This window comes from Chrysemys picta, chromosome 1, assembly GCF_011386835.1.
Source record: "Chrysemys picta bellii isolate R12L10 chromosome 1, ASM1138683v2, whole genome shotgun sequence".
NCBI classification, from domain to species: domain Eukaryota; kingdom Metazoa; phylum Chordata; order Testudines; family Emydidae; genus Chrysemys; species Chrysemys picta.
In genome coordinates, this window is record NC_088791.1 from 45040705 (window position 1) to 45050237 (window position 9533).

Below are 9533 nucleotides of genomic sequence, written 5' to 3' on the forward strand. Positions count from 1 at the left end.
TGAGGGTGAGCAGTGCCACATCATCGCTGGCTTGCTCTTAGAAGGCACGGTGCCGGTGCCCGTGCGGGGTACTACGCTGTCATCACTATACGGTCCCTGGCCACCTCAAAGGTGCCCGGCGTGGAGGGAAGGTCTAAGTCCTCCTAGAACCGGACTTGACGGACCTCCCTGTGAGGCTGGAGTTGATGGTGCCGGCTGAGTCTGAGCCACAGCAGAGTGTCCTGGTGCAGGACGCACCCTGCTGGTGCCTCCTTGCTCCACTGCTCTAGTGGGAGAGCGACCTCTGCCAGTCTTCTTTTTCTTGTGCAGCACTGGCAAATGGGATCGGTGCCTGGCATTGCACCGGAGGTGGTCTTCGGCGCTGGGGAGTGGTGGTCCCAAGGGTACCTGGAGCCAGAGTCCTTTCTCAGTTCCGCAGCCTCTCTTACTGAGTTTGGCATGCTCCTCATTGAAGTGCTGGGCTTGGCGTTGGACACCTCCTGTGCCAGTGGTGGAACAAGGGCTGACTCCATCAGGAGCAATTTTAGCCTAAAGTCCCTCTCCTTCTTAGTCCTTTGGCAGAAGCCTCTGCCAGTTCTGCACTTCTCAGTCTGATGGGCTTCCCAAGCAGGAGTCCTGTGGGTCTCCCTTTGGCATAGGCTTCAGACAGGACCTGCATGGTTTGAACCCCTGAGACCAAGTCATGCCCCGGTCCCTGGGAGGCGAAAACATGGTGAGGGAAACCCCCCAACTAAAACTTATCTTACCTATGAACTACTAAAAACTAATACTAAGTTTTTAACTATTTACAGATTCAACAAATCCACTAGGGGTTTGGCTTGCCGTAGCAAGAGAAGAGAGCTGCTCCAATGACTGTCACTAGTGGTAAGAAGGAACTGAAGAGGTGGCGGGTTGGCAGGGACCTATATACACCGCCATGAAGGTGCAACTCCAGGGCACTCCACAGCCAACCCGACAGGTACTGCTAGGGAAAAAACCTTCTGATAACTGTGCATGTGGCACACACACACCTACTTGGAATCGACATGAGAAGCACTTGAAGAACTGAAGCATCTGATGCCCTCAACTGGCATTTATATTAATTTAGCTCTTAATGTGTCTTTTTCTATGTGAATGTTTACATTTCTCCATGCTACGTCTCCTCTCTCCCTTCTTGCATCCTCTTCCTTCCTTCCCTCTTCTACCAGAGAAAAACATTATGGCTTCTGTTCTCATAACTTCCTCTAGCCCTTTTCTATACTCTTTCCCCAACACCAGCTCTATATTTCTTTCATGGTCTTTCCCTCCTGTTATCTCAGTGGATAGCCCCATATCTCTTAAGCTCATTAACCTGAAGTTTTCTTAGTAGCATCTCATCTCCCAATTCCAAACTCTAGCTCCCTCCAGTTTCCGCTTTCCTACTCTTCACCCAAACCCATTTCCACTACCTCCTGCCCTCTCATGAGCTGTAGAACTGCCCTGCTACCTCTTCATTCTTGCAGACCTCCAAATGTGTTTTTGTTTCCCCCAGCAGCCCTTTAGCATCTCCTTGCAGCTTGTCTTGCCTGTTACTCAGAGCAAGTACACACTGAAACACCCATTCTGTAGCAGCTACTGGGAAAAGCAATGAAACACAGGCCTCATAAGTTGATGATTTCTTTCCTCTTTTGCTCAAAGGGGGGTTGCACATCATGCATCTCTTCTCTCCTCCGGTGCTAACTGAACTGGTACTCCACCCCACTTACTCTCACTCAGTCACAGTCTAAGTGGACAACAACATGGCAGACAAGCCCCTATGCTTCTCTTGTTCTGCTAAGCAATGTGAAAGGCAGAGTAAGGCAGCCTCCCCTACAAGAGTCCCATAACGCCTAGAAAAATATAGAAAATCCAGGCTATCCTACAGGGCCGGCTCTAGGTTTTTTGCCGCCCCAAGCAAAAAAATGTTTGGCTGCCCCCCCAGCCCTTGGCTCTCACCCCCCCCACACACACACTGCCCTCCCCCACCCACATGCCCTGCCGCCCCAGCGCTGGGCTCTCGCCCCTCCCGCCCCACCCGCACCCCCTGCCGCCCCAGCCCTGGGCTCCCCTGCACCAGTGCTGACTCCACCCGCTCCCCCCTCACCTCCAGCCAGTCCAGCGCTGGCAGGGTTGGGGTAAGCAGCGGGGCTCCTGGGCCACGCCTCAGCCCAGGGTCCCCCCAGCCGGGGCTCCCGCCTCCAGGACTGGCCGGGACCCGGCAGGGCAGAGCCAGGGGACTGCTCCGGCAGGGGGCTGAGAAGCCAGGGCAGGGTAGCCCCAGAGGGAGCAGAGTCCCCGAGAGCGGGATGCAGGCCCCGCACGGCAGCACCTACCCTCTATGCCCCGCTGCTGCTTCTGGCCGCCCTGCCGCAGTCTCTGGGCGGCTCGGGCCGCTTCGCTCAGCCCCGGCTGCAGCGCTGGGGGGCAGCCGCCCTGCGGCATCTGCAGGCAGCTTCCAGCCCGAGTGTCCCCCGCTTGGAGCCTGCCCGGCCCAGCCACAAGGTGCGGGCGCTGCTCCCCCCGTGGTGCAAACCGCAGCGGCCCCAGGGCGTCCCACACACACGATGCGCTGCTGCTGCCAGGACAGACTCTAGGCTTTTGCCAGCTGAAGCGCGCGCACGCATGCATGCACACCCCCAAAAAAGATGGCCAGAATACCTCCCCTGAAAATGTGCCGCCCCAAGCACGTGCTTGGTTTGCTGGTGCCTAGAGCCGGCTCTGTATCCTAGAAAATCCATGCCAGCAAGTACTTGACTTTCTACATAATTACCCTGAGGGACCTCCAGCACTGGGCATAGCTTTGCTTCAAGAAATCCATATATCAGACACTGAAGCAGAAAAACAACAAGATTATCTTTCCTCTTCCATCCTCCTTTCTGACCTGGTCTCTTCCTGTTCACCAGCTCATTCCCTGTATGCCTTGAATATCATATTTCTTTCTGACCTATCTACCATTGCCTTTCTGTCTCTTCTCCTTCACTGCTCCCATGATCAGGAATATCCTCCCCATCATTAGCAGATTGTGTTTCCAAATAAAAAGCATTGAACTCTTGAATTAGCATCCCGGTCTCCCCGTGCTCAGTAATTCTCTGCTTTGTTTAGGGTATGGGAGGGAGGAAGCATGGTATAAACAGAAGACGGATACAATCTGGGTTGCACACATTTTTATGTATAAAAAGTAATAGTTATAAAATGACATGGAACACTTTTGTATGAAATGCCATCTATTTCTTGTATTGTCCTCTTGGTAAATTAATCCACATCATAGCATTTGTTTTTCAGAAGCTGAGATAGGCAAATAAACTTCATACTTTCTGATCCAAATAACCTGCATTTTCTTAGTTCTTCCAACACCATTTCCAGGGGAAAAAAATCCCAAATAAACAATTCTTATGGCTCGAGTCATGGCTGACACTGATGTCACCATTTATCTTCCATCCTAAAAATCATCATAGAATCAAGAGATAGAAAAAAAGACTTTAGATTATCTAATCACCTTTTTTATTTGGTACAAAGAAGAGAATTTATAACCTAACTTCTCAAAATTAGAGTTATCTTATAACACTTACTCTTCTGGTTCCCACTTTAAAACTTTTTTTGCTTCACTGGCTTCAGTCATTTTCAAGGACACCTTCCATCCCCCATGCTCTAGGCCTTAATCTAGCAAACACTCACACAAATGAGTAACTTTAAACATGTCAGTAGATCCATTGACTGCATGTGTGTGTCTGAAGGACAAGGGCCTAAATATTCTGCACCGATGTACTCCTTCACACCATTCATTGTGCTTTTTGCAGTATCTTCTGATAGCATCAAGGTTGGGATTTTTTTTTTCCTGGCACATTGAATGTTTTCCCCCCCACATTGCTCACCTTACTTGTGCTCAGTTTAAACATGGTCATGATATTTTCCTGTAATCCATCCCCAGCTCTCATGATACCTGTACATCCAACCTTATGAAAAGCTATTATTTTTCACATTACAGCATTAACCAACAGTATCCTATCTATAAGATATCTAAAGTATTATGATCAGAATATAAGGTAAGCAAAGCATAATAATTAAAATGTGTCTTTTGATATATTAGGCATTTAAGAAGCTTGCCTCAAGCATATACCACAAACACGGCCAATATCATAGGGGAAAAAAAGTTCAGAGGTCTTCATAAGAACAGGAAGCTGAGGATTGGAAAAAAGTTATAGTACAAGGAAACAACATTTAGAGATACAGATCACTCTGCAGGATATGCCATTTTGTCGCCCTAATGATCAAGCAAAGGAAGATAATGCCGTTTCCACATTTAGTGAGCAGTTTTGTAATCGGTTTAAAATGAGTTCTGATTTAAGGATCAGAACATTCTGTACAACTATACAGTTTCTTTCCAGAGTCTGGTTGCATCCAACTATTACTATAGAACAGGAGAACTATATACGGGATAGAGGTTATTGGGGGAGAAATAATAATACTCTAAGGTATATTACATTTATAAAACACTTTAATTTTAAATAATCAATCCTCACAATGACCCACCTTACAGGAATGTTACATTTTATTGTCTTAATTTTACAGATAAGGAAACTGAAGCAACCAGAGTAAGTAAATTACCAATGGCCACAGAACAAGTTACTAGCACAACTGGCATTAGATTTAGCAGTTCCGGGTTTCCAGTCCCACAGTAAATCACTACATGCCTTCTCAATGAGGGTATGTTGAATTACACAGAGTGCTACCCTCAACATGCCTGACTACCCAGCTATTGAACCTGGCTGGGAGAAAACAGACTGAAAGCAAAAAGGAATGGAGTGATGTCATGCTGAACTGCAGAGATAATACTTGCAAGGAAGTTGAACATTAAGTTGTCAGTGGGTGATCTTAGTCAGTTTGATTGAATGGGACATGTGTAAAGTTGTCATTCAAGGCAAGAGTCTTTTGATTAAACCATGTCTAAGAGATGTATATCAAGGTTGGTGGGCCTAAAACATATCCTACCTTCTTTTTCTCCATTTAATACTTAGTTTTAATACAAGTGGAATTGAAAATGTTAATAGAACCGTTTTATGGGTTGTATTACTATTATTTCTACTGTGGAAGCATTTAATAGCTCCACAAACATGCACTACTTACTGTATAAACACAGAGTCAAATGTTTTGCAAAGGCTTGCTTTTGCAAAATACTAAAATATGGGCAAATGTGACGTTTAAAGGATCCCTTTACAATACATTATGATGGATTTTTATTCACAAATTAGATGAACAGACTTATTTTGGTTTTAATTTGGTATTAATCTTGACTGATCAGATTTCATAGTAATGCTTTTAAAAAGTTTACATTAAAAGAAGCATATTGAAACAAAGATAAAATATAAATGAAACCAGATGTTGACAACCACATGAGTAGTTGTACGCACATGTGGAACGTGGAAGATTTTTGTATTTTAAGTTTTTAAGAAAAGAGTTAAGAGCCCATTTAAAGTCTTCCGGCTGTTAGATAGCAAGCTATGAAATCTGTTCCATGATATGTTTTAGAATGATCTGCTACAGTTAAACAACTAGAATATGTTTTCCCCTCATCAAAATAAAATTTGCAGGCTTTCATTTAAACACAATAGGAAGAACTAACATTTAGAATCCTTTCTTTAAATTGTTCACTATTCTGCTCCTCAACTCCTTCACTCTCAACAGAAGTTCCCATCACATATCTTTCAGCCACTTAGTAGAAATGTTAAAGTAAAGAGTAGTAAATAGATGAGTGTTAGGAAAGTGTTTTAAAGATGGAAAGCACGATAGACGTGCTAAATGTTGCACATATGTGGGAGAACCCACCATAACATTTTTCAGGTTTTTCCAAATGTATGTGTACTAAGAGAGGAATGAGGGAGCTCACTGAATGTTGAGATTCCTTACGTAAAATATCACTTGTACATTTTCATAGCCCATATTTTACATGCTTGGCTTAAAGCATTGCAAGAATTAACAAAAATAATACATAGCAGGGAAGGGCTGGATAGCACTGAATGAAGAAATTACTCTCTCAAAAGATAATCAGTACTTTTGGAATAAATACTTTCATACACAAAAAGCAGCACATCTGGAAGTACTCTAAGGAAATACCTAAACTGGGTTAAAACAGTTATCACACAAAGCAAGTAAGGCTCAATAGTAATTTTAGATTTCCCCTTAAACATAAATATCTCCTATATTAGCTTGTATTTTCTCCTGATTCCTCTCCCCATACAATATGTGGTATACAGTAAGAAAAATCCATTTGAAATTAATAGGATATACAACCACTTGCAGGTAACATACATGCCTCACATTGCCAGCTGAAAATCTACTTTTTCTAGACAGGATCTAATGGTAACAAATCCGAAGAAGTGGGCTGTAGTCCACGAAAGCTTATGCTCTAATAAATTTGTTAGTCTCTAAGGTGCCACAAGTACTCCTGTTCTTTTTGCGGATACAGACTAACACGGCTTCTACTCTGAAACCAGTCAATAATAGTTTATTCAACAGTTGACAAGTGGATCAAATAATTTGACCATCTCTAGAACGCATTCACTTTAAAAGCTATAGAAGATTATTCAGCCATCTACACTTCTGCTTGAGTAATTCAATAAATTATTTAAGAATAATTTAGTTAAGAATACCACATCCAGATAAATTAATCACAACAAATTTTTACCATTTTTACCAGACAGAATAATCATTAAGTACTTGGTTTAGTTAAACATGAGTTATATATATGTAATATATATATGATAAGCATTTATTTTAAAAGGAAATTAAATTCTCAATTACATAATTACATACATAGCAAGGCTTGGTGAAATTGCATTGAAGTAAATGGCAACACACTCATTGAGATCATAGGCCCAGAATTTCACCCTTGGAGGCAATTTAAAATTGCCTTTACATTGTACCTCATATTTTTTACTCATCTGCATGTGTGTGAAGGGGTCAAAAATAGTTATTCACATTTCTACAGAAGAAAGTTGAGTGATGTACTGCTCAGGAAAGATATTTATGATATCACCAGAACACATAACAATAGTATTCAGTAGTAAACAGCTGTATAGGAACATTAAAAAGGAGTGTAAGTAATGTAAAGTGTATCCACAAGAAAAACAAGCAAGAGTTTAGCTGAACAAGAGTAAAGGTAGTTCAACAATAATTAGACCTATTGCATTTCATATTTTTGTTAAGAGCGCCATGACATACTCTTCAGAGTACACTTCTTTAATGAAGTTTGTTTTACTTCTGCCAGTTAATCTGACTATTTTTAATACTATATTGATAGGGATGTGTATTTTGTTAAATGTGTATTAGGGCTTGTCTACATTACCGGCTGGATCGACGGGCAGCGCTTGATCCAGCGGAAGTCGATTTATCGCGTCTAGTCTAGACGCGATAAATCGACTGCCGAGTGCTCCAGTAATCCACCAGGGTGAGAGGCACAGGCGGAGTCGACAGGAGAGCGTCAGCTGTCGACTTACTGCAGTGAAGACACCGTGGTAAGTAGATCTAAGTACGTCGACTTCAGCTACGTTATTCACGTAGCTGAAATTGCATAACTTAGATCGATCCCCTCCCCCCCAGTGTAGACCGGCCTTACATCGTTGGAAATCTTTAAAAAAAGGGAGGGTATTGTTTCCAGCACTCAGAACTTTTAAGAGTATAAGGCCAGATATTTGGTTTTCTCAAAGATTGTATGAGAGACAATGAAGTTTATTAAAAACAGCTATTGATTTAAACACTGACCTGTAGTTTGCAATCTGTTGTGTACTTCTATTGTGCAAGTACATAAACCATTGCTATACTTTTTTATATATATAAATTCAGTTTAGCTTTAATGTGTTAGTGACAAAGGAATTTAAAAAATAAACCTAAGCTAATATAATTAGTAAACTGTTAAAACAATAGGTTTATAATGAAGAGCTCAAATCTAACATTTGAAGGGGCAATTTACTGTTCTGGAACATAAAGCATGTTGAATGTAAGAACAAATCTGAAAGTAACCAAGCACACTTCTGGATTGTTAACTTTCAGATCCTCAAACAGATTGTCTCTCAGATAAAGAGAGGAGATATAGAAAGAAAAGTTAGGGCTTGTCTGCACAAGTTATACAGGTATAAGGTAAGGTGTTAATTTAAATTGCTATACTGGTAGAATTCCCTGTGTAGGCATTTATTCTGATATACAGTGCCCTTTTTCTAGTTTAGCTTACATTGTTTTGGAAGCAGTTTATGTTTAAGCAGTGGAGATATGTCTGCAGGTTTTGCATCTGTTGCTCTGGCAGGCTCTTGTGTTGCTTTGAGTTGGTATGTCCTTGTCAGTGGGGAGTTTGCTTCTGATGATACAATTGGAAAGGTTGGGGGGTTGTTTGAATGCCAGAAGAGGGTTTTCAAGGAAGATTTCTTTCAGGATGGGATCCCCATCAAGTATGGGTTGTTGTAGTTTGATGATACCCCATATGGGGTCCCGTGTGGGATAGTAGGGGACAACGTGTGTGTGTGTGTGTGCGATCAGAGGGGGTTTTATTTCTATATTGAAGCAGATTCTCTCGGGGTAACTAGGTGGCCCATTCCATGATGCGATCTACCTCTCTGGTAGAGCATCCTTGTTTGGTGAAGGCAGTTCTGAGTGTGTTACGGTGTATATCCCGGGCTCTCTCCTCGGAGCCTATTTTATGGTATCTGACTGCCTGTTTGTAGATAACAGATTTCTTGGGGTAGTTACTGGATTTATTAAGATAGGTGTGGTGATCCATGGGTTTCTTGTATATAGTTGTTTGCTGTTTTCCTCAGACCCCAGTAGTGATGAGTGGAACACGCACACATACAGTGCATGTGCATGCAAAATTAGTAATTAAATCCTGAATTAATAATTTCATGTAAAGATCAGGATTATGGAAATTAGGGAGGGTTGGAATCTCTGCTCCTCCTGTCACACACCAACCTCCATTGAGAATCAATGTCACCCTTCAAACATTCCAGGCAGCTTGCTAAAATTAGGCAGAAAGTGAGGATTCCAGAAAGAGAATCCAATTCACAATCAATGTAACATGAACAATTACCTCCTTGAAAAATGGAAAAACAAGTGCGGGGAGAAAAACTTCAAAAGGGTAACCTCTACATTGCAGATAGGCAATTGAGATCCTGCAAGATATCTGCAGAGAAGCAGAGTGATAACCCAAGTTATTTTACAGTTCTCTAAAGAGACCACACCTGGGCAGGATTTTCACTCCCAGAGAGCAAGTAAATCAAAATATATCCCCACACAGGGCCATCCCTAGCTATTCTGGGGCCCTATGCAGCCCCCCCATGGGGGGGGGCGCCCAGGCCTCCACGGGGGGGGAGGGGCTGGCTTGGGGATAGGGGGAAACAACCCCCCAGCACTCACCAGCAGCATGGCTGGGGCTGGGTTGCTGCACTTCCCGCTGCCGGTGACTGCAGGCCCAGCCCTGCCGCAGTCCTCAGGGGAGTGGGGGGCAGGAAGAGGCGGAGCAGGGGCAGGGGCTTTGGGGAAGAGGCAGGGCT